Raw genomic sequence first — 26,645 nt, 5'->3', positions numbered from 1 at the left:
ACACATGCAGATCATGCCAAGTCCAAGAAAGAGCACAGATTACAGCCATACACCAAGGCACTGCTTAGCCAGTATCCTATTTCTGTCAGGGACCAGTAGTAGAAGCTAGGGAAGAGCAGAAGTACTGGGCAAGCAGATAGGGCTACTTCCTCAACACCTTTTCCAGCTTCTACCTAAATGCAGGTCAGGAGCTTCCTAAGTCTAGAGGTGGTGTCTTTGCATTCACTAGACCTACACTGTTTTATCATCGTTTTGCCCAAGCACTTACTGAAATCATGTTCAGCTACAAGAAAACTTTTCATCTCAGGCCAAGCCTACAGAAAAACTCTTGCCAGTGAAACAGTGTTAGTCTGTGGTGAAAGTCGGTCCCTTCCCCCCCTTTTTAAAACAGCACCTAAATAAGTTTTTCTGCTTGTACAGCTTATTCCCTTTTGAGGGAGTAAAATACATTAGACAACAAGACATAACAGAAGGGGTTTGTAGTTCAGATATCCCAGGAAGCCTATTCTAGCCTCTAGAAAAATAGCCAGATGACAGAAATATATATTTAAAAGTGCCCACAGAAATTACACATTTAAACATAAACATGTGTATTCCTTTTGGTATTTATTAAAAAAAAATGCCAAGCTGTTCCAAATTTCATTTTCTGTGAATCAAAGCCTATGCTTTACTTTCAGAAATTTAATGCTGTTCCCAGTAGTCTCATCTCATCTATCCTTAAAGCATAATACTTGCACTACAAACTATTTCTTGGGGTTCTGGAATAACTGAACAGTGCTTTATGCTTTCTTTTTGTTTTGTTATGTGCAAACTAAACACTAATCCCCTCCAGGCAAGAAACAGACTTTCTGGTTCTATGGAAGTGACAAGAACCTCAAAGGTAGCATAAAGTTATTGAACAACACTAATCAGAGCCATAAAGTCATTTTTAATGTGTTGAAATAAGCAGACAAATCAAAAAAAAAAAGCACTAACAAGTGGAGCTTACATGAGTGGCCATGAGAAGACCTGTGCTCAAGTTTTGACCTCCACACAAACTTGATTGCTGACAAATAATCACAATTCACAATTTCATAATATAGCCTCGATTCAGCGGCTCTCTAGCCCAAGCAAAGCAGTATATAACATGCAGAACAAGGAAGATGGCCAAGGGCTGGAAGTCAGGCTCTGGTCTTTTTCTCAACTCTGGTAATGGACTTACAGAAAATGTAATTAAATTGCTTCTTAAAAGTAACTAATTTGCTTTTCTTCACCTATAAAATGTGAATCAGAGAAAACAAAAACAAAAACAAAAACCAACCTATTGCACATCTAAGGTGGCTAGAAAGAACAAAACAGATACTGTGTAAGATATTTGTAGAAGCAGCAATCTAATTTTGCATATTTATAAGGCAAATCATTTCACTTTCAAAAGAAAAAAGGCTATATTGGATGAACATTCCTAAATGTGCTGTGCACCAAAATAAGTCTAGCAGTGTCAGTATTCTGATGAGGAAAGTGGTCCTAAGGGTTGATACATCTCACGACTATAGGAGAATTTATGGTAGGGGAGAATTCTTTGATGTTTTATTTAAAAGTTTTGCTCAATAATTCAATAAAGAGATCCATTATAAATCACGAAAGAGTAAGAACATGCCACAAGTACAATCCAGTAATGAATAAAAAACAAACCATCACAAAGATAGCAAGTATCTGTAATTTAAGAAGCATATAATTCACTGTTTAACCCTACCAAATTAAGTTACCTAGGGTATAAACCAGCATGGAGTCTTGGATCTAAAGAGTGACCCTACTGTAACTCCCTCATCCTGCGAGAGTGAATAGATGAAAATTACACAGCAGCTCCAATGTTTTTATTAACAGGCATGCAATGGTCTAGCTTTTTGATGACCTACTGACACCAGATTTTTTCAGAATTCCATGTGAGGAAAACATAAAAAGGAAAAGTAAGATGTGTGTGGTTTTTTCCTTATATTTTACCCTCTCCTTCCTGAACAAATACTGTCAGGTCAGTTAGATACCCCAATGTCTATTAAGTAATCAAAACTCTGTTGCACACAAAACCCAAGAAAAGGATTTATCCCAAAAAGAGGATTTACCTTTACTTCACAGAAAGCTATTCTGCCTTAGGGGTCCCAAGTGTCATAAAGAACATGCAGCACAGCAGGATTGGACTTCTACAATTTCTGGTGGACACATCTTCATGGACACCTCATTTCCCCTTAAACTGCCTATATTTAGTCTCACATACAGAAGATTAAAAATACTAATTTTTTTACATTCCCACATAACTTACCGTTCTGCATTTTCTAGCAGGAACTACAAAATTATTTTACATAACCTTACAAGGAATCTGCTAGCAGCAAGGAAGCCAAACCAAATCAGGAAATGCATTTCCACAAAAATGTCTTCCATCAAAACACAGCAAATATGAAAATTTCCAACAACTCAGCATGTTACTACATTGCCATTTGCCCATAAATTCCAGTAATACATAGCTCTGGGATCCCATTAGCATCCTAGAGAGTGATTAACAAGTGAGCTATAAATCTCAAGCCCTATAATCACAGTCAGGGCTACCTAGCCCCAATCTTTTAATCCATAAATACTTCTTTAAATTGCATTAGCTATTTTTATTTTATTTTGTGCCAAAATAAGCAATTCTGAACTGAATGACACCTTTTGTCAACTTCAGCTGAAACCCTGTCATCTAGCACCACTCTCTCTAAACAAGACATTGGGGGTGGTGGTGGTGTGCAGAATAGAAAAAAACCCTCAACTTCAGGATCTGTTATTACAGCAGAAGCATCATCCCAGAAAGTAATATTCCTATGTCTTGCTATTCTTGTATCCATACCACCCTCCCAATACCTATTTATTCCAGATAGTCCTGATTGTCCCTTCAGAATACATCACAATTTGTCCCAGATGCTCCTCTGTAGGTATTGATTACAATAATAATAATAGTAGTAATGATACTAATAACAGCCATCTTTCTTCCTGACCCAGGTACCACTGAGGCACCCAAGGTCAATATCAACACAAGCCAGAACTTAGCAGGATGTGGCAGTGGTAACATTCACAAGGAAACAAGATCTTGCTTTAATCAGTCTCCTACTGCTTTATATTCCTAATCTGAAGGCCAATGCCACTAGGTTGATATGCCTTCAGGTAAAGAATAGCTGCCTTCATTTTATTATCCTAACAGGATTGTGGGAAAAAAAAAAATCAATTAAAAAAAAAAATCCATGTCTCTAAAAGATTACTTTGGAGCAAGCTCTGAGACTTATATATGCCTTCCTTACGCTATGATGCCAGACATAACTGGAAAGCCAGAAGAAATGGGAAATGTAAGCTTGAAGAACTAAACGCAAGTGAAGCAGAACTAAACCGTCTCCCCTTAAACCTCTATTCTATTTCTCTTTCTCAGTTTTGGAAAGCTGTAGTAGAACTGTGTTCTTTTACAGACATCCCATGAGTATTCAAATGTAAAACTTCTCAGACTGTGTAACAAGTCTTCAACCTGAGGTGTGGGCTTACGTGTATGGCAATGGAAATTAGAATTTGCTATACTTGCCACTACTTAAATTCTTAAGTTGGATCTGGCAGTCATCAAAATCATGTTAGGAGCTCAATACTAAAAAGGTGTGTGTTGTAAAGGGTTTTGGTAGCATTTTCAGGCTTATTTTATCTGTAGAATAGGAATTTTATGCTTATGCTGCCATTGTCTCTAGATATTCACTTTCAAGAAGGCTAGAATCATTTACTATCATAAGCTAGCACTGAGTTGCCGGATTTACCTCTTTTTAAATAAGGCTTGTTCTTTTAAACAAATCACATAAAAAGCTATTCACATACACATTTTTTTCTGTTGCTATGTATACTGATACCCTTTAATAAAATACAATTTTTAAACAAGCAAAATGTAAAAGTGTATTTCTGCAAGACCATGATCAAATAGTAGTAAAGTGATGAACAACAGTTCCAGACACTTTCCCCACAAATAAGTTTCCTCTCCACTTAAATGAGGGACATTCAGGGAGTTATTTCCAGGCAGTTTATGTGTATTCATAAACCAAACCAATCGGATACATACCTCAGAGAAAGTTACAACAGACTATTGATTAACATTATACTTACCTCTCTTACAACTTCTCTTATGTTACGACCTGAGCTGACAGTGTTTTCAAAGATTAAGTTTTCAATTAAATGCAGCTTGAGTTCTTCAGCATCAGAGAGACTAACTGCTAAACATCCTTATTACACAGCTTACAAACATCTTAACACTAGTGCAATAATGTACAACAAGTTGATTGTTATTGCTCTAACGTAAGAAAGGGCATATGGTTCCTGTCAGACTATTCTGTTTATTTCATTCTTACAGCTGTTGCAGAAGCAAATAGAAATTTTAGGCAGACCTCTCAAAACTTCAATTGGTTTCTGTATGCATAGCTATTTATGCTAAAAGCTTTCATTTAAACAAATACTTTAGTGCAGTTAGCACAACACAAAACCGATTGAGAGTCATTCACCGTTTGTTTTTCCTTTCATTATACGACTACACAGTGATCCTAGGCACAAATGGAGCAGTGCTGCGAGACACACTATGACAGCATACAAAATGTTAGTGCCTTGTCCTGAAGGACTTTCAGTCAAAAAAAGATTAAAACCTTCTGTAATAGTTTCCCTGCAGGCCTGATGAAAAAGCCACATTTAATATTATTGCAAAAGTTCACTGAGGCTCCAGCCAGTGCACAATAAAACTAGATGCTGTGCTAAGTAACAACACTTGCCTCAACTTTTCTTCCTGTGCTCTTAGGTTGGGTCCCCATTCTTACCATGAGCACAGCCCATGATCAGATGGGTAGCCTGCGGCTAGTTAAAGAAAACATTCATACTGCTCAGCTCTCTGACAGCTTTTAAACAAACAGTTGTTTAAAACTGCTTCCAATTTTGTAACTTTAGAAATGGTCTCAGTAAAAACAGATCTGTAAGGCACAGAAGGCTGCGGGCAGTGAGAAACAAGTTAAATCAATGAAATTTACTACCTTTCCATCCAATGGAAGCTAACAGGTCTCTTCAGACTGTAGCAAATACATTCTATTCTATCAAAATATTCATTTCATCACATCTGGAAAGATTAGAGCATTGTCCCTTTCCCTACCAGCAAATAAAAGCAGCAGCCTGGCAATATAGGCAGAGTAGATTCATGCCTGGAGTACCAGCTTATGGAGCCCTGCAATTCCATCCAAACCTATACTTCCAGTTTTCACTCAAACATAGCAATGCATGCCTGAACGTGCAGAAAGCCTAATTCAATTGCACTGGCAAACACAAATCACTTCCTGACCATGCACGAGTTGTAATCTTATAACCCACTGCTAGACCCATAGAACATGCATGGCTCCCAAAACAGAGCTGTACATACACAACGGGATCAGCCAAACTTGTTGCTCTACAGTCCACGTATTACATTTATCTAGATTAAAGCCTACTTGCTACTGCTCCCACCACAACTCTACAGGGACATTTGGAAACACAGAGGGGCCTCACAGCTTGGTGCCTAATCAAGTTTTTAGGACAAAACACTTACAAATTTGAGCATGTCCAGCAAGATTCTGGGTGCACTTGTCATTAGCACATATCTAGCAAGCAAATAAATCCTATGAAAACACAGCTGTGCCCAGACAGTAGTGTTAATAACCAGTAGGAGTAAGTGTGCTTCACATTTCTATTAGTCATGTATTGTCTTGCTGTAAATATTACCTTCGCTGTAGTTTAGTCAGCTAAATGCAAATTAATGGAAAGCTTATGGGAACATAAAGAGACTATGCTCTTAATGATCTTCTTAATACTACCTTTCAGCATACCAGTGGGAATTACAGAGAGATGCATTGTGAGATATTATTTCTAGTGCCATTAGAGCCTTAAGACACACATATGAAAGTATAAGATGACATAAGTATGCATAAGGAGGATTTTAGTGACTTTTTTAATAACTTCTTAATCATGGAAGTGTTTCTAATATAACTATTTCCAGCATGTAATTTAAATTGAAAGTTAATGTTTAACAGGAATAGATGTAATGAACCAGTTTTAGTAGGATTTCTCATTAGAACACCTCAGTTTTATCAACTAGCAGAAGCCAACATTTTAGTATTATATGCTGCCATGGTAGAAGACGAAAGCTCTGAACAGTTAGAAGATAAATAGCACTGCTTCGTTGTTCAGCCCTGTCTTGCAACAGAAACCAAACACAATTTCTAATACCTGCCACTTAAAAGCATTGAGGGTGAAGAAAGAGAGAAAACTCACATTTATAAGTTACTAGGGGAAAAGCAGCTGAGAAGCTTTATATGGTGAGACAAAATATCTATCATAGCTACAGGGATACCAATTTGTTTTTGCAAAAGAGACAACTGCTCCAGACAAGATTGGGATAGATCTTCTCTAAATCAGTTAAATGCTTCCCCTTTAAGCAAAGTAACTTCTAAACGGAAACAGAGCAATCTACTAAAGCTCCCCTGGATAACACGCAAGTTCAAAGTGGTAGCCCCTGAGCTTACTTAGACAGATTTCCTGAATGTAGAACTGTCCTGTGCAAGGGTTTTGTGACAGGATTCAGCTCTTACACCACACCAATATAATGCAAGACATGTCCTGTGACACCAGCAGTAAACTCTATGGCTACAAAAAGGCCTCTGGTAACCTACAGATTTCCTCACAGTGCCATTATAGATAAAATTAATTATCTTAAGGGAGATAGTCTTGCATCATCCGTGTCCCTTCTTGAGGGTTAAAGCTAGTTAGAACTATGCAGGGGGAAAAAAAAAGGCTTCCTTGCTTGCATTGGCTGATGAGGTATATAGGGGGATATACCACCAGCCCTTACTAAGCCACAAATTCCAGGTTCAGGTAGGCCTATAGAGCAAATAAGTCCTACAGTCAAAAACTCCCAGTGGCAATGACCAGTCTATCAGCTATGCTGCCTCTTCTGGAAAGCACAGTTTCAAAAGCCTCCATCTCAGGTATTAGAAAGAAATCCATAAGCTCTCATGCAATACACCTGGGTGTCACCAGACATTCACATCAAGGGGTCAGACAGGACATTGTTAGCGAATGCCAGGAAACAACTGGAAGAAGCACTATCTCAAATACAAATACCAAAGCTATGTAGCACCCACTGCCCTGACATAGCATACATAGACCTTGCTACACCTTTTTTCAGGGAGGGAAAAGGTTAATTTCTGGGGCAAGTCATCAAAGGTATCAGCCTCTTTCTAAGGAACCACTCAACATTTCCCTTTGTTGAATCTAATCTCTATGTGCAAACAACAACTTTCCACACCAGTGCTGCCATACAAATCCTGCTGGACTGTACAAACTTCAGCCCCAGTCAGGATTTCAGCAGGACCACCAGGGGAAAAAAAAAAGCTTCCTTCAGGGTGCTCAGCAAGGCCTTGCTGCACCACTTCTCAAAGAGGAACACAGCCTTCTCAGCTCTTGCATTCCTTGCTAAACACCACAGTTCTCCTCAGAGTTTCTACTTAATCCCAGCCTTCCCTCATTCAAATCACAAACCACAAACATAAGTTTCTGCTCCTACCTGGATTCCTCCAGCTCCCTGTTTCCTCCTTCAGTTCACACAGACCTTATGATTTTCTTGTAGGCAAGCATTGTCACCACAGCTAGTTTTTCTCCTCTCGTAGGTCTTGCCCACCTGCCCTGCTGCAACGACAGGCTCCTCACGCCCACAGCAGGCACACCTGAGGCCTGATTAGGTACTCAGGCCCCATTAAGCCTCCTTCCTGGTAATCCAGGGTTATACCTCTGCACTGGGTCAATTCCACGACAGCTTTCCATTCCTATGGTGAAAGAGGGCAGACTTGAACCCCTGTCGTGTACAAAAGACATGCAGGGGCTTTTGGGTTGCTTTTTACTTGGTACAAGGCAGGAAAAAGACTGCTTTGCGCCATGACAAACAGTTGCAGCAGTTTCAGAAAAATATTTTGTTTTGCTTTAAGATGGATCCATATGATTTTAAAACCTACAGGAATAAAATGAGATAGGTCTGCTCATTCCAGAAGAGTAAACAGTTTTGGTTGTTCAGAGGAGGTCAAAGAGACTCTATTGAAACTGATTTTGACCTCTGTCCCTCAGATTTCAAATGAGTGTGCCAGTCGCTTGGATACGCTCACACACGTGTACTTGCTTTTGACTAGGAATGCCATTTACACTGGAGAAGTTTTCTGTGAATGGGTATGTTCTTGTACAAACTGCTGAGTTACAAAACCAGCACTTTCTGCAAACAAACAAACAATCAAATCCACTTCCCTCCCTCACAAAACATGGAGCTTTTTGCCTTTAATGCAGCAAAACTGAGCTCAAAGTACACTCACCACCACACTTCAACAGGTTCAGGAACAGCAGTACTAGCCGCTCCTCAAGCCAACATGGAAGTACTCAACTGAATGGCCCCATATTTAACGTTTGCATGTAAAGAGAGTAACCTCTACAGCCTGGTGCTTAGATCTGCACAAGGGAGGACACATGCATTTCAGTCCCTCTTTTGGTAACTATCCTACACTAATTATTCGTAAGAACCAGAACCCCCCACCTTCCTTTTTCTGGGGGAGTGCTCTCACCAGCGAGTGACACACTCACTCTTCCTGATCCAAAGCATATTTAATTATTCCATGCAAAACTTCACTAGAGGGAATTCAGTAAGCAGAATACTAGAACACTTTGTAGCCTGGCAGTTAGGGCATTGCCTTTCGAATTCTTGCAAGCTGTGAACGAAATGGACTTCGTGTATGTACTGTCTGCATGAATGCTCTAATCATTAAGCCCTTGGATAAACAAGGGGAGAGTACAGGCTACTCTTGCCTTTTTACCAGCCTACAAAAACAAATAAAACTTTTCTATCTCAACTTCATTTTAAACACACACAAAAAAATATCCGTAGCATGTCAACCCACCAAGCAGCAAAACATTTTCTCTACCCTTTCTTTACCTGACCCTTCAGGCCAGGGTGTAGGAATGGACCACCATAACATAGGGGCACCTGGATACCTACACCCACTGAATATCCATCCCTTCCAGAGACACTCATCTTTAGACCAGTCACTTCTCTTTCTGGACTGGTATTCAATTTACAGAGTTTAGTATGAACAAGGCACCCACAGATTGTTTAATTATTATGGCTGTTCTTCCAGGCCTATAGAGTACTTCTTTCTCCACATTTCCTCTCCTAAAATGTACCACTACCTATTCCTGAGATAGCTGTGTTTTGCATGGAGTCTGTGCTCTTTAAGTCCAGAATGATAGCTGGATTAATCTCCATATATGAAGGAAGTACCTCATCTGTGAACCTCAAAGGAATCTATATAGATGAGAGGCCCAGCGCTCCCCAGCACCAAGTCTGAGACATCCACGCACATGGCACACGCTATGCGAGAACTTAATTATCAGAGAAGCAGGCACCACTGGATTACAAATACTTCAGTGCAGAATTGCAGCAGAGTGTAAATTTTAACCTCACACACATATACACCACTTAAATCCATTTGTGGATCTAACCTTTAGGCCCTTTTAAAAAAACAAAATAAAACATAACAAAAAAACCTTACCTCAGCAGGTATTCTCCTCTCTTTGCTACTTTTCTCTTTCCTGGGATCTAACCTGGAATTTAAAAGAGCCAACCATTTTACAAAAAGGCTACAAACTGCAGTCTGGAAATAAAAAAGACTGAAGGCCAATTTGCTTAACATCTACCCCATTCAAATGAACCCCAAGTTCGTTGGGCATTTATCCTTAAAGCATACTTGACAATGGGGCAACACTCTGCTGAAATGCTCAAAGGCAAAACCTTTGGATATGACCTCTGCGATAATCAGTTTATGCACATTCACAGAGAGTGCCATTCATTGTATGCCCAATACAAACACCTTTTCTGTGCTAAAAGACAGAAGGGCTCTGGAGCTTTACTAGTCATGAATGAGAAGTCTCGCTCTGTATCACAATATAAGCTAGCGAATGTATCATGAAGCCACACCAATGCATTATAGTGCAGGATAAACTAAAAAATATATCAAGATATCTCTTTAAAACAATGTATGCTATAAATTCATAGGATAGAGCCTTCCCAGATACTGAAAATATGGGCTAAATGCTACTTTAAAATCTGTGCAGCAGGCTCCTGGACTAACATTTGGCTCTCAATAAAGAGATTACTGTAGGATTAAGCCTTACCTTGGGAGGTAGAGAAGAAACAAATCTCTAATTATCTCTGCTCCTGTACTCTGGCCATAATTTCTTTTTCTCTGGGGAAAAATAAGCTTTGTATTGTCTAAAGTTTATTGTGTGTACTCTTTCAGTCAGTTTTAATATATTTTAAAGTATTAATAAGATAACTTGTAACTTTTATTTTATAGTTGTTACATGTACTTTTTAATAGGAATATTTTTTGTAATTGTTCTTGCAGCATATACACATGTTCATGCCCTCTTTTAAATATTTTACTCTATAACCTGAAATTCCCTTTTATGTATGACCTAAACCACTTGAACCACTACAAGGGAAGGAATTTTGGATTCGCAATCAAACAGTTTACTTTTTGTTACTGTTTAACTAAACTATTGACAAATATTTGCAAAGCAAACTCTCTTTGTTAATGACTAAACACCATCAAGAACAGAAATAACCTTCCTCATTTAGAGAGGAATGCCATCCAAGGGGCAAAATTTACTATCTTATTCTTCCTCCTAGGGGCAAAGTTGAAGCTGGAAGAAAAATAACAGAGGAAAGACCCATAGAAGTCTTGACCTAGAAAAATAAAATCATGGCTCTGCTGTGTGGAGCAATCTAATAATGTGAGAGAAAACATAACTCAGTATGTGACTCTGAAGGAGAGAATGAGAAGTTAATGGCCGACAGGAATTGGAGTTTAAAATAACTTTAGAAAAGCATGTGAGATAGTGCTTTTGGCAAATTTGGTGAAGAGGAAAGAGAAAGATGAATGCAGAGAAGAAAAGATGTACAGAAATGAGGGACACAAGACATCACGGGGAGATACAGGAAGAGAGTAAGGAAAAAGCATGAGGAAGATGTGAGAGAGAAACATGGATTGTTGCATGAGAGGGAAATCCAGGATAAGTACTGATGTTGCACATGCAGAAGAAATTAAAACCACTAGCAAAATTCACTGAGCTACGCTAAAGAAACAGGAGCTAGAAAAGGAGAAAAAAATGTTAAAAATGAAGAAAACCTAAGTTATTTGTCTTTTTCTCATTCGTACCAAGCCTAATCTAAATTACACACACTTTTGTTTGATTTAGAAGAAGTCAGGAAAACTCTACAATTTCCACCCCCCCCGGAAAATGAAGTGTCCAAATCACAATTTTCCTGAAATGTTTCTATTCTGTTAGGAGAAATAGAACAAAACATGTTACTCTGAGTTAAACTGAACTGATGTTAGGTTTGCCTAACCAATCAAACCCCCTTATTTGGGGTTAATCTATAACTAAACTTTTCCTGTGTGAATTGTTGTAGGGTTTCTGGGGAGTTATTTTTCAACTACCACATTCTATTCAATGGATTAACTTTCCCAAGGAGGACTGCAGCTTCCCATCTGCCAAAACTGTTACATTATACACTACTTGCAGGAAAACCGGTATGTCACAGGAGGTGTTGCCTGAACAGACACCTAGTCTAGAGATGAAAATGGGAATAAGGCACAGAACTGTTTCTTTCATAGAGCAACCCCCCCCCTTCCCACTTGTACTCATTATTTGCTTCCAGACCACAGCCTTATTTCTATTTCCTACCCTCACCTCCTCTCACACCCAGATATTTCTTCTATGCTCCATGCTCTTACCACTACTACCACATCTCTTTCCACATTACTGCTACGAAGACTAGTGTGTCTGCTATGAAAAGTAATATGCTTTCCTTGGTATTTCGGGCACATCAGCCTGTCCAGGAATCTTCATTCTCAAATGGCTGTCACTCAGACCCTTTTCATGAGCCCAGAAAATAAGCCTCTTCGCTGATGCTAGTTAAGGGGTCAATGGAGGATGTGAGTGTGTTTGTAAAACATGAAGTTCTTGGTGTGTGCTGGCACAAAGGATACATATTTATAGGTAAAAAAAAAAAGACTCAGTACCAACAAAGAATTTCAAGCATAAAAAAGAGAACATTTTTCAATTATCTGTTGTGATGTATATGCCCAGCAGTATAACACGTATGTGTGCATGATAGGTATGTTGATGATAAGAAATGTTTTCAGTGCCTGCTGATTTTTACCTTACCCCTAGGACTTGTTATAGAAGAAAACAGATTTCCAAAAATCTATTGCAAAAAATATAGTAAGATAGTTGCATTTAAAATGTACAAAAGAAATTTAGTCTTGGATCACAGTTCAATTGTACCTAGATTTCTTCTGGCTTTTTCAAAGACAGCAACTTCCTATATTTTACAAGCTAAATAAGCTTATATGCAAAATTAACTACTATGTATTGCAAATTTGTAAGACATTTTAACTTTTCCTTCTGGAATCAACTAACCTCACTGATTAGTCACACAAGAAAAAAGCTTTTCAAAGCTTCCCCCCAAAGAAGACTTGTGTCTGAATTATGAGAGACCTAAAGGATGAACCAGTCAAATGTTCTCCAAATCCGGAGTAAATCAGCTTTGTGTTGGAGAGGAGTTGTCTTCCACCCCCACAAAGGAATTTCAAAGGTGTGAGTTACTCAATGTACTTGAATTTTTCAACAGAAATAACAGATGTTCTCAAGTTTCTCCAAGCTGTGACTCCAACTGTTGTGCTGAAAAAAGTCATGACCCAGCTCCTACAAACATATTAAAACCAATTTTATTTCACTTTACATTTTATTAGCCAGTTGCTCTGTCTATTTATACCATTAAACATGATGCTTTCAACGACAAAGGGACTCATCACACACTAATTGAAACCAATGTCAGCACTCCAACTGGGTGCCAGAGTCCTTTACAAACACTGGCAAGCATACTCAACAAACTCATGTTTAAAAAAGTCCAGTCTTTGCATAATCTCTAATGTCTTGTGGTATTCAGAATACCAAAATAATAGGCACAGGAACTAAAGCAGTTTGTCAAGATCTGTCCCTTTCTAGTTACACCCCAAAACTATAAGGTTAGATCTGCCTTCTCTCTACTTTATAAAAGAGGTATTAGTAGATGCCTGCTTGAATAAAGCTCATATGAAGCGGTGATGCAATCATGGTATAAGGCTGATGAACTGCTGCTAATTTAGTGCAGGGCAGGACTAAATCAAGTTCTCAGTGGGTAAGCGTACTTGTAAGCATACACAACTGTCCTTTACATGTACTCCTTAGTCCACCTCATCCCCCACCTGCGAGCTTGACAAGAGGTAGCATGTGATGTGCAATTTTTGAATTAGACATATACCTAACTGGTCATCTAGCATACCTTAAGGAAATGGTAACAGCTGAGCTCCTTCCAAAACCTTTTCACCAGGGGAACCCTCATGTGAGTTTCTCTCTATCCACCTGTCAATATTCACAAAACTTGCATGATTCCAACTGGTTTTGATATTTAAAAACAATTTTCTTCTCAAACTTGGCAGAAATTATATTTGTAATATTCAGTGTCATATTAGTATATGACAGTTGGATTTGACAATCTTAGAGGTCTTTTCCAACCTTAATGATTCTATGACTTCTATGAAATTGGTCCATAGATTCAAAACTTGTTACGGACAGATTGATAGACAAAAAAGCATGAAACCAGGTATAATAGTAATATTGCACAAAATTAATGCAGCCCATGGTGAATACATTAAAATTGCCTGTTTGACAGACCCCAGAAAGTAATTACCATGGTGAAATAATTAACTAGTACTGTGTTAACTCTGTGGACCTCTGCAAACAAAGATTCTCTTTTAGTTTGTCAGTGACCTAAGAGAATAGCATCTTTCTCTTCAGGATTTATGGGCTGAAATACTAAAAGAGTTTGTTATCCAAGTCAGCCAAGTCTATCACAGTAAAGCCTTCACTTAAAATCTCTGTTGATAACACTAGTCACTTGTTACAGCTATATTCATAACCCCAGGAAACTTTCTTAAGCACAACACAGGTTGCACTTTGTTACTTTAGGAGATATCAGAAAATTACAAGCCACTAAAAAGTATACTTACTTTTGTCTCTCTCATAGCAAATTAGACAATTTTTAGTTCAATCAAGTCAGAAAAAGAATCCCTGTCTTCTTACAGCATTGTCTCAATCAAAATATACTTTTGAAGGAAACAAAGTGTTTTGACTGCTGACAATTGAACTGATTTGATACAAAATAATTTTGCTAGTGCCTTGTTTCCTACATACAAGGCAAATATTCAGAGCCCCAAACTTTACATACTCATGGCTAAAGGGACATGAATGTGTATTCTTTGACACTTTTTCACATAAAGAAGGAGGGATCCTTCCTTATCTGTAGTCAGGGAGGTTTTGTTTGTGTATGGTTTATTCATCTAGCGTGTACGTTATTTGAACGACTTAAGTCAAAGGCCTTTTCACTATGTACCTGCTAGAATCAATACTTAACATCCGGATGATTAATAGGGTTTGCAGCTTGGGAATCAAGTCTTTCTGAATACTAAAGAGTCAAATATCTAGCAGTGTTTATTGGGTGTATAATCCAGCTTTTAAAAGCATAGATATTCTGAATCTTCATGGCTTGTCACCTTAATTAGCCAAACTACTAGACAATTAAAGAGGCATTTTATTATCAGTACTTTTTGTTCCTGAGTGCTAGAAATAAAAAGTTTTGCCTTTCATTGCCTGCATGGAGAAATTACTAAGAAATCTACTGAGAATTGTACTGAAATCACCAACATTGAACTTCGTATAACTTAGTATCCATGAACAGCATCAGGGACTGATCACTATCCCAGCGGGACTGAAGCCCTCTGCTCTCAAATGGCGTGTGTGTTCATACTACTGGGGCTTCAGTCTTATTGAGGGCTTTGAGAGTAGTTTTCACCCTTTCACTGCTCAGTCCATAGACTCTCTTGCAATTAGTCCAACAGCATGCAAATGATAGCTGGATATTTTCAAAGGGGTGTGTGTGTGTATATATATATATATATATAGATATATATATATATCTCCACTGTGAACTGGATTGAGTCATGCCCTGCATGGGCTCATTTTATATCAGCAGTTCATAAGCTTTATTCCACGGTTGTATCACTGATTGTATGTGTTTTATTCATGTAGGAATCTGATAATACTTATTTTATAAAACAGAGAAGACATGTCTACCTTATGGTTTTGGCGTGTAACTACAAAAGGACAGATCCTTGACAAAATGCTTTGGTTCCTGTACCCATTATTTGATATTCTGAATACTTCAAGATATTGGAGATTATGCAAAGACTGGACCTCTTTAAACTAGAGGCATTATGAGGTAGTAAAGTCATAGAAGACACAGAAAGGAGACAGGCTTATTGCAGGGAGCTGTGACATAGCTGTGACATACAGAAAAACAGGTTTAATCTGTTTGCTCCACATACATCTCTTTTATGTAGGCTGCCATACAGAATAAAACAAATAGCCTACATAAACTATAGTGTACTACGTCAATAGAATCATCTTTATCAAATATATTTGTAATTTTTCCAGAGAATAATATCAAAGTTGTTTAACAAGACCCATTTTTCCTGAATAAAACAGTCACTTTATAGTCATGAATGAAAATGTAATATTCTAGCTGCTAAATATTGAAAGCATGTACATCTCACAGTTCTCTAGCTTTCTGTACACCTCTCAGTGATGTCTTAAGTCTTAAGAATTTTAAGTTACATACCCTTGTTATTAGCCTAAATTCTGCTCCAGTCTCATCACTTCCAATTACTTTTTGGAAGGTATAAGTTACAACTTTTCTCTGCCTACATGAGACGATAAAATAACAGAATTTCCAAAAGGAACAGAAGCAGGGGGGAAATGCCATTTTATATTAGCTCTCCATAAAAAAGAATTGTGCAGAACCACATGTAGCCCCATTCTAAAATTCTAAACAGATGTGGCCAGATGTTTGTCCAGTCAGCATTGTGGGTGAATTTGATTGTGATGCTGGTAAGGGACCTGGAAAAAACACCACTGTGCCCCCATCACACCATCCTGAGCCTGGTTCTTACTGAGTGAGACAAACAGGATGACTACAGTCCCTCAGGGTGCAGTCTGGTAATACTTCTAAGACAGTAACTGTCATCTGCTGCGAAAGGCACAGTCCCAGTCGTGTCGTGTGCCCCCCCCGTCTCTCTCAGTCCCTATGGCAAATTTGTTTCTGGAATCAACTAATTTAGGCAACTTTAGTATGGCAAATTAAACATCCTATGTTGGAGCTACTTCCTGGAATTTTGTTACAGACTTACAAACAAGACAAATATTTTGGTTTACTCTGTTTTTATTGTTAATACTGCTCTTAAAAACACACCTAAACTCACCCTCATTGTAGCTTGCACTGTACGGATGTAAGACAAAGAGGTTGTTTTGGCTCTGAAGTGCTTATTATTTATTACTAGGCTTATAGAGAGAAGATGAGCAGGAAGAAGATATGATAGTGGTTCATATGAAAAAGTATATCTAGCAAAACAGAATCACAGAATCACAGAATGGTGGGGGTTGGAAGGGACCTCTGGAGATCATCTTGTCCAACCCCCCTGCTTGAGCAGGGACACCTAGAGCAGGGGGCACAAGGAACACATCCAGGCGGGAAACAGTTATGCTCAGACTCTGACAAACCTTGGGGCAGAGACCAGATGCTTGAAAAAGCAGAGGAAGATGAGCTTAGGGGTATTTACACAGATTTTGTGCTATGCATAATCAGCAGTATGGGTGAAAGCATGAATGTGAATGTAAGAGTGCTTTAAAAGACTGGCATCATTTATGTGATGGCAGTGAGGGAGTACTCAGTGTTGTAGATGAGACATGGCTTGAAAAGTAAAGAGAAGTCATTTGTATTTCACACAGTGAAGGAAAGGAAGCCAATGGCATTGTGCAAAAAAAGAGGAGTGACAGGACTGGGACAATGAGCCAAGAAAATGACCTTTGTGATTGGATTGAAAGACAATGGAAGTGCTGTTAAGTGCACATGTGCTACGCACATAGCTCCCAGCAGGCTGTTCTGGGGAGAGGGGGGCAGGAGGCTATGGGAGCTGAGAAGGTAAGCAAGACATACCTGAAAAAGACAAAAAGCAGTAACAGGTCAGAAATCAACTGCTGAAAACAGACTAGAGCCCACAGATTAACAACACAAACAGCTGGTTTGGATGAGACAAGAGCCAGCACAAGTGCATCTTACCATCACATGTCCTGTAATTAAAGGTTAGAAATATTTTGTAAGAAATTTGTACAAACACTGCAGTCTGAAAAGCAGCAGTAATGAAGTTGATAACTCAGAAACAGTGTCATCCCTGAAACACTCAAGCACATGCTGAACTTCAGGTAAACTGGACAGTTCTTTGTATTTGCTTTCTTAAAACAGAGGTGAACATCAATATAGTTTAAAGCAATTGCACTATAGTTGCTGTCTTTCTCCCAGTGTCTCTACAGCTTTCCCACTGGGACTTAACAACTGTATGCAAGCAGAGATGAAGGCCAAGTCTTAAGAAAAGCCCTGTCTCCTGCCAGAACTCTTGAGCACTGTTTGGGGGATACAAAGGTGTGCATTTGGATTAGCAAGGCTACCCATGGATTCTCCCAGCATACTGAATTCCCCTGGATTGTAAGGGTCTGGAATAGCATCAACAGTAAAGCAGTTCCTGCTTTGTCCAAGAAAAAAACCCTTTATTTTCTCAGTCTGTCCAGGCGTTGTTCTGCCAGGGAAAAGGGATTTACCATAAGCCTTTAAGTGTTGTACACTGACCAAATTCTATATTAAAAAGTTCCATGTGGACAAATCAGACTACAGCACACATTTAGGGAGACTTGGGAGACCTACAGGAGTACTTTCATGCAGCGATAGCAAAGAATACTCTGACAGCAACCAAAACTCAGCTGTCAGCTGCTAATTATCATGCGCTCCAAACCTCTTTTCACAGAAAACCCTCTGCAGTTGAAGCTCCGCAGTCTCTGAAAAGCTTATCTGGAGTTTATCCTCTGGAGGCTGTGGGGAGAAGGGGAATGACCCTTTCCTGACTAATTATGTAGGTTTATCTGCCTTCTCAGATGGAAGATGAAGTTTCAATTTTGAAGGATTTTATGTAGTCTTGCCATATTTTTTGTTGCTTTTAAAAATAGTTAGTCAGTTTTGCACTTATCAAAACAAATGCTTTTTGAGGTAGAGGGATCTAAGAAATGATCCATCACCCTTTTTCCAGGAGGAGAAAAAGTTGCCCTGATATAATTGATGCGTCTCTGTGCCTCCATACAGCCTGGTGATTTGAGCCCAAGCTGTCTGTATCCAGCCTGGGAAGAAATGGTACCACCCCAAGGCTGCCTTATAGTGGGGAGACATGCCGCTTCTCCAGCATGGCCTGTAAGGAATCAAAGACAGGATTACCCTGTGCTACTAGCTCACAGCACTAACGAGATGAAATAGTCCTGTAAATCTTTAATCTTCTGCATTCCACGCATCATTAGGGTTTTCCCCCTTTCCTTTCCTAGGACTAGAATCAAATTGTGTTTCACTCTGATCTACAAGTGTATGAACTTCTAAATACACAGCCATCAGGTCTTGCAATCAGACAGTTCTCTTTATGACAGTCCGTCTGGGTTGTCTGGCAGGCTTTCACATGACACTGTCTTCTCAGCATAGTAATGTTTCATCTGGTCTTTGGTGGAACACAGACAGTTTTGATATCTTTGTTCATTACCTGCTAAATGCATTTATTGAGCAAGTCTTCTTAACTAAATAAAAGCATAGCTCTACATTTGGCATTAATTTCTTACCAACAGATTCCCTCTTACTGAATTATGGCATGGTTACATTGTCTCTATTCTGTTTTCAGCTGTAATGTTTTTCTTTAAGAAAGGGGGTTTGTTTCCTCATTTTTGGCTAGATTAAATCTGACCGCTTTTAAGCCACTGTTCTGCATTTAAATATGAGGACAAGAAAAGAGAAAGCACCCTTCCGCAAACTCATCAGGAGTTTGCATCTTGGAGATCATTTATCTTATTGTTTTACTGTATTCAGCAAATAGAAAACCACAAGCTTGTGCTTACGGTATCAGCAGTCAAGGCTTTAGCTTATAAATAAAATTAATAACATGGTAGCCATAAGTTTAATATTTTGCTTGTGTTGTTGCCAGCTCCTTCTTGTTTGTGTAAATGATCTCCATGCACTCACTGTAGAAATGAACCTCTGGTGCTGGCCCAGAATAAGAATGTATTTGATTTTTGCCCCAGTGTTAGATTTTGAGTTCCTGTCTGCAGTAATTAATTATAAACCATTGCTCCCAGGCCTTCCTCTCAATTACTGTTTTCTAAACTGCAACTCCTGATTTTGTATATATAATGATTGTTATTTCTTCCCAGGTGTATTACCTTACAGTTATCTATATTAAATCTCATTTCTCTTTCCTCTGCCCATCTCTCAGAAGTTGGCCCTAACCTTATTCTCCAGTGAGGAGAGATCCTTTCTCAGAGCAGCTTTGTTTACGGGATGCATTGCTGGAAGTGTGTAATAGGCAAAATAATTGTGTAGCTCTTCTAGACTTTTCATTTCCTCTTCTCTGTGTTCCAATTCTGCTCCCTCTGATGTAGCCATTGACTTCAATTCAATCAAGAACAAACATTTAAAAAGCTGGCCCATTGTCCATAAAATGGCAGTAGTCCAGTTATTGAAAATTCTTAATCCTTTGTTTGGATTAAATTTCTTGTTCTCTTCTGAAACAGGCATGGGGGATGAGAGAAGAGATTAAACTGTATTAGACTGCATCCCAAGCCTACAAAAAATATTTCATAAAAGCGACTTGTAAATACTCTCAGTGTCTGCTGTTTTTCTGCACCTGAAGGAAGCTGTTTAATTTCCTGCCAGCACTTTCATTTTGGCCTGTCTGGGTTCAGTTGTGTCTCTACTGGACTTAAGTTTGATTTTTAGCTGACAGATTTTTGGTTCTGGGCTAGCTTTTGGCACAGCAGCCCCAGTACTGTACATTGTCATTGATTTGTACCCTGATGTCTCTCAAGTCTTCTATAATTCTCTCTGCATATCAGCAAAATAAAGATGAACTAGCTGAGAGCAATGCTTTGGGTTTTAGATAGCCCATGACAAAATCTTGCCCAGGAGGTAGATTTGCCTGCAGCCTAAGTGAATCTGGGCAAGCCCCTCATACAGATGAGAAAGTTAATCTTTTCCACCAGTGTCACTTGAAATGTTCTTGAAATGCTCTATAGATGCCAACAGTTGCTGCAGTAGACACTCTATAGATATATGCCAACAGTTGCTCCAGTAGCCTACTCGGGGGTTGGGAGTTCCTGCTCCCTTCCTGGCTTTGGCACTAATGATCACGCAGTCCTGCAGGGAGTCAGCTCAGCAATGACGCTAATTAATTACCACAAACAGGAGCTCAAAATGTAACACTGTTGAAAAAGATCAAATGCCTGTGCTGTTTTGTCTGCAGCTGGTCTCTAATGGCTGCATTTGGGGAAAACCTTTAGCACAGATCGGAGCAAAAGCTCTCTCTCTGCTGTTAAACGTAGGGGAGGATGGAAGAGCAGCAAATGCAGCAAATTAGAGTATGGCTAAAGTAAAATACGGGATAAAGAAAAATCAGTTCTCAACAGTTTTAACAGTAGGTTGCTCTTAGGAAGGGTACTGCTAGAAACGTAAGACTGGAAGAGACCGTCTGGGTCACTGAGTCAGACCCTGCAAACACAAGCTGTCATTCAATAACCACTGAGTCCAGAATGATCCACAGAATATTGACTCTGCATACCTCCATACATAACAGACCTCTTTCAACACCTTACAATAATCTTAAGAGCTACTGTGAATGTAAAAAGTCACATCAATAATGTGCCTCAGGAAAAGAACAAGTGAAGTCATGGTCATGTCAGTGTCTGTGGACACAGATTTACAGTCCAGCCTTTCTCCCTTTCTCCCTTCCCTTTCTCACCACAGGTACCAACGCACTGCATCAGATCATGTCGCAAATTTGGCTGAAAATTCACTGCACAAAATGGTGATTCATTTTCAGTCACATCAACTCCCTGAAACCTGTCAAGAAGGAGCAGCTCTTCTTTTTTTTTTTGGGTTGGTTTTTTTTTTGGCAAGCTTAGTTCTTGGCTGCAAAGCTCCCTGGACCAACCTGCTGCTCAGCTGCACAAATACCAGGAGGGACCATGGTAGCTCTGACTTAGATAAGGGTAAACTGCTATGAGATGAAATTTCTCCTTGCAACAAAGCCAACCAAATGGCTAGCTGCCACTGAAAGGAGCAGTTCCATACAAGTCTGCCCCAATTGGCACGACTACTCAATAAACCATTAAATAACTACTCACTTTTTTTATGGTGAGGTTTGTTTTCCTCTAGTTGAGCTCACCATGGCCACCAGAAAAGTGGAAATGCATGGCCAGGAAGGAAGGGGAGAAGTAGAGCGACCTCACTTTTTTTTGCGCTGGCAAACTGCTCGAGTTATGCGGTTGCATTGCAAAGCTGTACTACATAAGCAGTTCCCCTTGAATGCTCATATCTGCTCCTATACCATTTGTATGCCTGCACCCATAGTCATACAGCTTTTTGATGGACGGGATCAAGGGCCTAATTAAACTCAAGAAGTCTGGAGAAAAAAAAAAATCTTTTTTTTTCAGCCAGGTGTGTTCCCTGATCGAGTTCACGTTAGAGCTGAATAACATTTGACTGCATGGTGGCAGAACAAAAAAAAGTGGACAGATATAGTAGATAAGGAGTTGGAGGAGCTATGGACAAAATTTTCAGATGATCCAAGGAGGTCCATTCCTAAGCGAGTGTTGGTGATAGCCTGCTTCAAAAGCACAGAGCTGGACTAGACTTCCAGATGTCCCTCACAAACAACATTTCTGTGACTTTGTAATTCCCTACTACAGGAATTAAAAGCCATACACCAGTACTCACAGCAGGTTTTGTAAATGTGCTAAATGACCTACGCTAATGTGTTTTAAACCTGCACAAGCTATCAATGACAATGTTTCTTCTCTACCAGTTTTTCACGTGCCCAGACTTAAGCCAGCCAGCTCTGTTAAATTTCAGCTCTTCTTGGGGAAAACTCCTATTTCCACTCTCCTGCTGCCAAGGAAAGCAGTCATTCAGCGGTTTCTCAGAAGGCTGCCACTGTGCTTTTTTTCCCTTATTCCTCCCTTATTCTACTCTGAGCACAGCAATAGAACAGTTCCTCTATTTCTCCTCCTAATGTAGGAGCTCTCCTACACAAAGGACAAAATTCACTCTTCTCAACATAGACTTTCCCTCTTTAGAAAATGTGGGATTGTAATTTATGTGTATTAGGGGGATTTATGGATCATCTAAGTAGCAAAAAGGAACATAATATGACAAGAGATCTGGCAGGCATTGTTCCTTTAATTCACAGCACACATTAGGGTAATGCAAACACACATTCAGAGTGCTAGTGTCACACCTCCACGGTTCTAGGGATTGCATCTACTAATCTATCAATACATGCGATGTATCCAGCAAATGTCAGCTGTAATATATAAAACTGTTTATTGGCTGTATGAAAAAAGGAAAAAGCTATTAGGGTGTGACCTTGCACTACACACAGTGTCAGAAAAAACAGTACCCATGATGCAAGAAGGATATGTAAACCCCAGAAAAAATTCAGACAGAGGGCAGCAAAAATGGTCCAGAGGTTGAAAAACAATCTCTAGGGTATAAGGCTTAAGAAATCTATTAAATGTATCAAAGAAGAGTGGTGACTGGATCACTGTGCACAGATAAATACTTATGGGAAAGATACTTGATAGTAAGAGGGGCTTTTCAGTCTTGCAGACAGAAACAAAACAAGATCCAGTGACTGGAAACTGGAGTTAGACAAATTCAAGATTGAAATAAGATGCAATTGCTTAGCAGTGGGGGTAACTAAACACTGGAACGACTTACAAGGGGAGGTGGTAGAGTCACCACTGCTTGGAGTCTTTAAGGCAAAATGAGGTGTTTTCCCAGGAGACATACTTCTGTCCAGCTTCTAGGAAAACTCCTGAAGGAGGTTATGCAAAATGATCACTAAGGTTGCTTATAGCCTTCTAGCCAGGAAGCCTTTTTGCACAAGTCTATGAATGCACCCCAACAGAGTGCCTTCTATGCTGTTTGAGGTGGGGAACCGAGGCTGGGCCTACAGTATCAAATTTATAATGTCCCTTCTGGAATAAATAGTGCCCTCATATCCCAGGCACAAATTTGATCTAAATATTTATCATCTGCTAGCAGCAGATGGACTTTTTAAATTAAAAAAAAAAAACAAAACAACAAAAAAACCAACTAAAAAAACCACCCAGAAATCAAATATATACTGCCTATAAATATTTACGTAATTTTCATGGATAATGTTGGCTTTTGTGTGTCTCTCTTTAAAAGCATTTTGCTAAGTGCCATGACTTTAAAAGTCAGAGACATCTAGCTGTGCATGCATAAATTTTCCTGGCAGACACAGTGGAAAAAACCCTAATTGAAGATAGCATCAAAAAGGATTAAAAAAAAATGAAAAAAATACACAACTTTATTTTCTTGACTACTTACTCTGTGTGTGTCTTTCGCTTAGCAATATTATTTTTAAAAATCTATGTTCCTGCTATCATGCGCTGGCTATCACTGTCATACCTTGGGTAAAAAAACAGGTTGATGACATTATAAAGTTTACAGTGATTGCTCAAATCTCCAGGGAACTAGATCCCTCCCTGTGACATTAAACAATTTACAAAACACCAGGAACAACCATTCCAATATCAAGAAGCTATTAATTTTCATCATTTTAATAATTTCACAGGTGTCAAATCTTAATCCATTATGCCCAACTATATTATGCTGCATAGTTCCTCGCTGACTTGCCATGGGCTAATTATTGATGGTTCACTACCTTCTAATGAAACCTCTATCTCATCTGTCTTTCAAATGGAAATGAAATAACAGAGAGAAGTTGCCAAAATGACTACTTGAGATCCTTTAAAAAATATACAAGAGGAGAAAGATGCTCTATTACCCTCCATCCCATAGGTCATTCTGAACACTACCTCTAGAACAATGTTTTTGTTTTGCTTCTTCAGTTCACGTTTTTCTTGCTAATAAGCACCAGCCTTCATGCAAACATCAACTTGAATCTTCAAATTATTTTGAAAGAACGCTACGCTTATGGACGTATTAATCAGTTATTTGAGAAGACAGCAATTCTGCAGTCAGTGCGTTGGGAATACACTTGCCACCCAGTTACACAGACACAGAATTTATGCTGTAGTCATGATCATATCTCTAAGCTGAAACACTGCTTTGTCTCACTGAAGGGGGAAGGTAGGTCTCCTGATAAATGTACTGGCGGAGACTGTGCTTTGCTCTTTGCCGTATTGCTGTCTGCCTCCATGACCTTGCAGTAGATTCACAATTTCTATAAAGTTATGGTGGCTGAAAAAAATTACCATCCCTGTCTTTCCTGCTCCTCTGTCAGTACTTATTGTCTTAATTAAGAAGTAAAACCGAACAGTTTTAAGATGCAGCTACATCAGATGTCCATTATTCCACAGCAAAAACTCACAGCCTGAAATACATGCTTAAAAGGGCATCTTCTCTTTTTACCAAGAGGGAGGTAATCCCTGGCACAAAGCCACATCTGACACCTGTATGTGGCAAATGCATCTGTTACTGCAGCTAAACCCTACAGGGTTAATGAACAAGAGGCCATGGGCAAACAATTTCTCTCTCTGGATGCGCACATATGGCTTGATGCAGCAGTATGTGCTGAATCCTCCAGCCAGGTCTGAGCCAGAGTCACAGACACTGTGTATTTGCATGGCCACAGTGTTGTATCTAACCTAATTAGCACTATGTCCAACCTAATTAGCACCACCTACCAACAGGGTTAAGTACTTTGGGTGCAGCAGCACGCCTATGCCAGTCTACAGCTGCTGCTTCCTCTTCTGCAACTCAATGAATATGTGATCTGTTAAGCCCTGTGCCCTGTTGCATGGTGTAAAGGTGCTCTCTGTCATGTTCTTTTTTAAGTAGCAAACACGGATAATTTTATTTTATTGCTTCCAAGGCAATGCGAAGCTTCACTCACTGCAGGTTTTCCAAACATTTTCTATTTAACTGAATAGGAAAAAAATGCTTAGCATACCAAAATACCAGGATAAAATATGATTAGGATATGCCTCTATGTGTGTCTAAAAAGAACCCAAACAATGAAAACAACTAGGTGAAAAGAAATCCCGAAGTCTCTATGCTCAGCTGCTCACATAAGTGCTGACTCTCTGCTATCTTGTCTCTGGGGCACTAATTTACAATTCTGTAAGATGTTACTGTAAACTGCTTAGTAGCAATGCTGTGTCCATTTGCACAAGCATGAATGATGATCCAAGGTGTGAAGCAACAGAAAATCAGCCTCTGGTATTTATATATGACCTTAGGGAAGTACATCTCCTTCAGGGCGTAGCTTTGGGAAAAGTTTTTTTTAAAAAAAAAAATTCTGTGGCAGTTTAATCCCCTTTACCTTCTCAAATAAACTGATAGGAGTATGCCCATTTCAAGCTAATACATGGACACATTAAGTGTAGTTATGAAATCCAAAATTCCTACAAGCAACTAAATGGGTATTATCAGTTGGCAGTTTACCATGTGTGTCATGGTAGAGGAAATCTTGAGAGATTTGAAGCATGCAGCAATTGCTTCAGGATGGTATTCCATATGTTGAGGGTGACCAAAAGGACATCATTAACAGAGCTACGAGGAAAGCAGATGGAGTAGATATGGAGACGGAGAGAGAAGAGGACAGCGGATGACAGGAAAAGGCAAAGTTGTGAAGTGTTGTGGTGCAATTGAGGACAAAGCTGAGCTGGTAGAGCACCCAGCTGCTGCTAAGCAGGTGGGCTCCATGGGCACTTGCCAGAACAACCGGGCAAACCCTACAAGAAGTGAATACTTCTGTGTGAGTTAGCTCCCACAACTGGCTCACTGGGGTAAGGTAAGTCCCAGTGCTGGCACAAGGGAAGTGCCAGGAACCAACCATGACAGGGGGTGAGGAAGAAGGCGCAGCACTACCCTTTCGGCAGCCGCTAGCTATTAGCTTGGCTTAGCTCTATCGTGAAAATCAGGTCACGGCTCAACAGCTAGCAACAGCACTACATAAACCAGCATAAGCCATTGCTGCTCTGCAACCCTGTGTCTCTCACCACTTGTCTCTGCCCAGACCCAACACCTCAGTTGCACCAGAACTGCTGCTTGATAGACTAGATTGGAGAAATAAGGTGCCTCTCCTCCCTCCCTCCCTCCTGCTGCTTTTCAGCCCAATCAGGTTCCTAATCTGGTTGACCACACAGCTGAACAAAACAACTGTGCCAGCAAACTAGCAGGCATATCAAAGCGACAGGAGCAAATGGCTGGGAGCAGAGACCATCTTAGAGCAGCACAGCTGCCAAAAAAATTGTCATACTGCACTGTTGGAGGGC

The 26,645-nt window shown here is 39.5% G+C and overlaps 1 long non-coding RNA gene across 6 annotated transcripts in view; it reads right to left on the bottom strand.

Annotated features, from left to right (window-relative positions):
- The window catches only part of LOC135313064 (uncharacterized), a 40,748-nt gene extending 30,395 nt beyond the window's left edge, over nucleotides 1-10,353 (bottom strand). For 2 of the 6 annotated variants that reach the window (XR_010372651.1, XR_010372649.1), the window contains exon 1: nucleotides 7,607-8,081. This is a non-coding gene — a long non-coding RNA (uncharacterized LOC135313064). Of the gene's footprint in view, nucleotides 1-7,606; nucleotides 8,082-9,629; nucleotides 9,939-10,251 lie in introns of those variants that run through there. The other 4 variants (XR_010372650.1, XR_010372652.1, XR_010372648.1 and 1 more) reach the window with 4 other exon arrangements.
- Between the last annotated feature and the right edge of the window lie 16,292 nt (nucleotides 10,354-26,645).

This window comes from Phalacrocorax carbo, chromosome 4 (genome assembly GCF_963921805.1).
Source record: "Phalacrocorax carbo chromosome 4, bPhaCar2.1, whole genome shotgun sequence".
Classification (NCBI taxonomy): Eukaryota; Metazoa; Chordata; class Aves; order Suliformes; family Phalacrocoracidae; genus Phalacrocorax; species Phalacrocorax carbo.
This window is presented reverse-complemented; position numbering and strand designations above follow the sequence as displayed.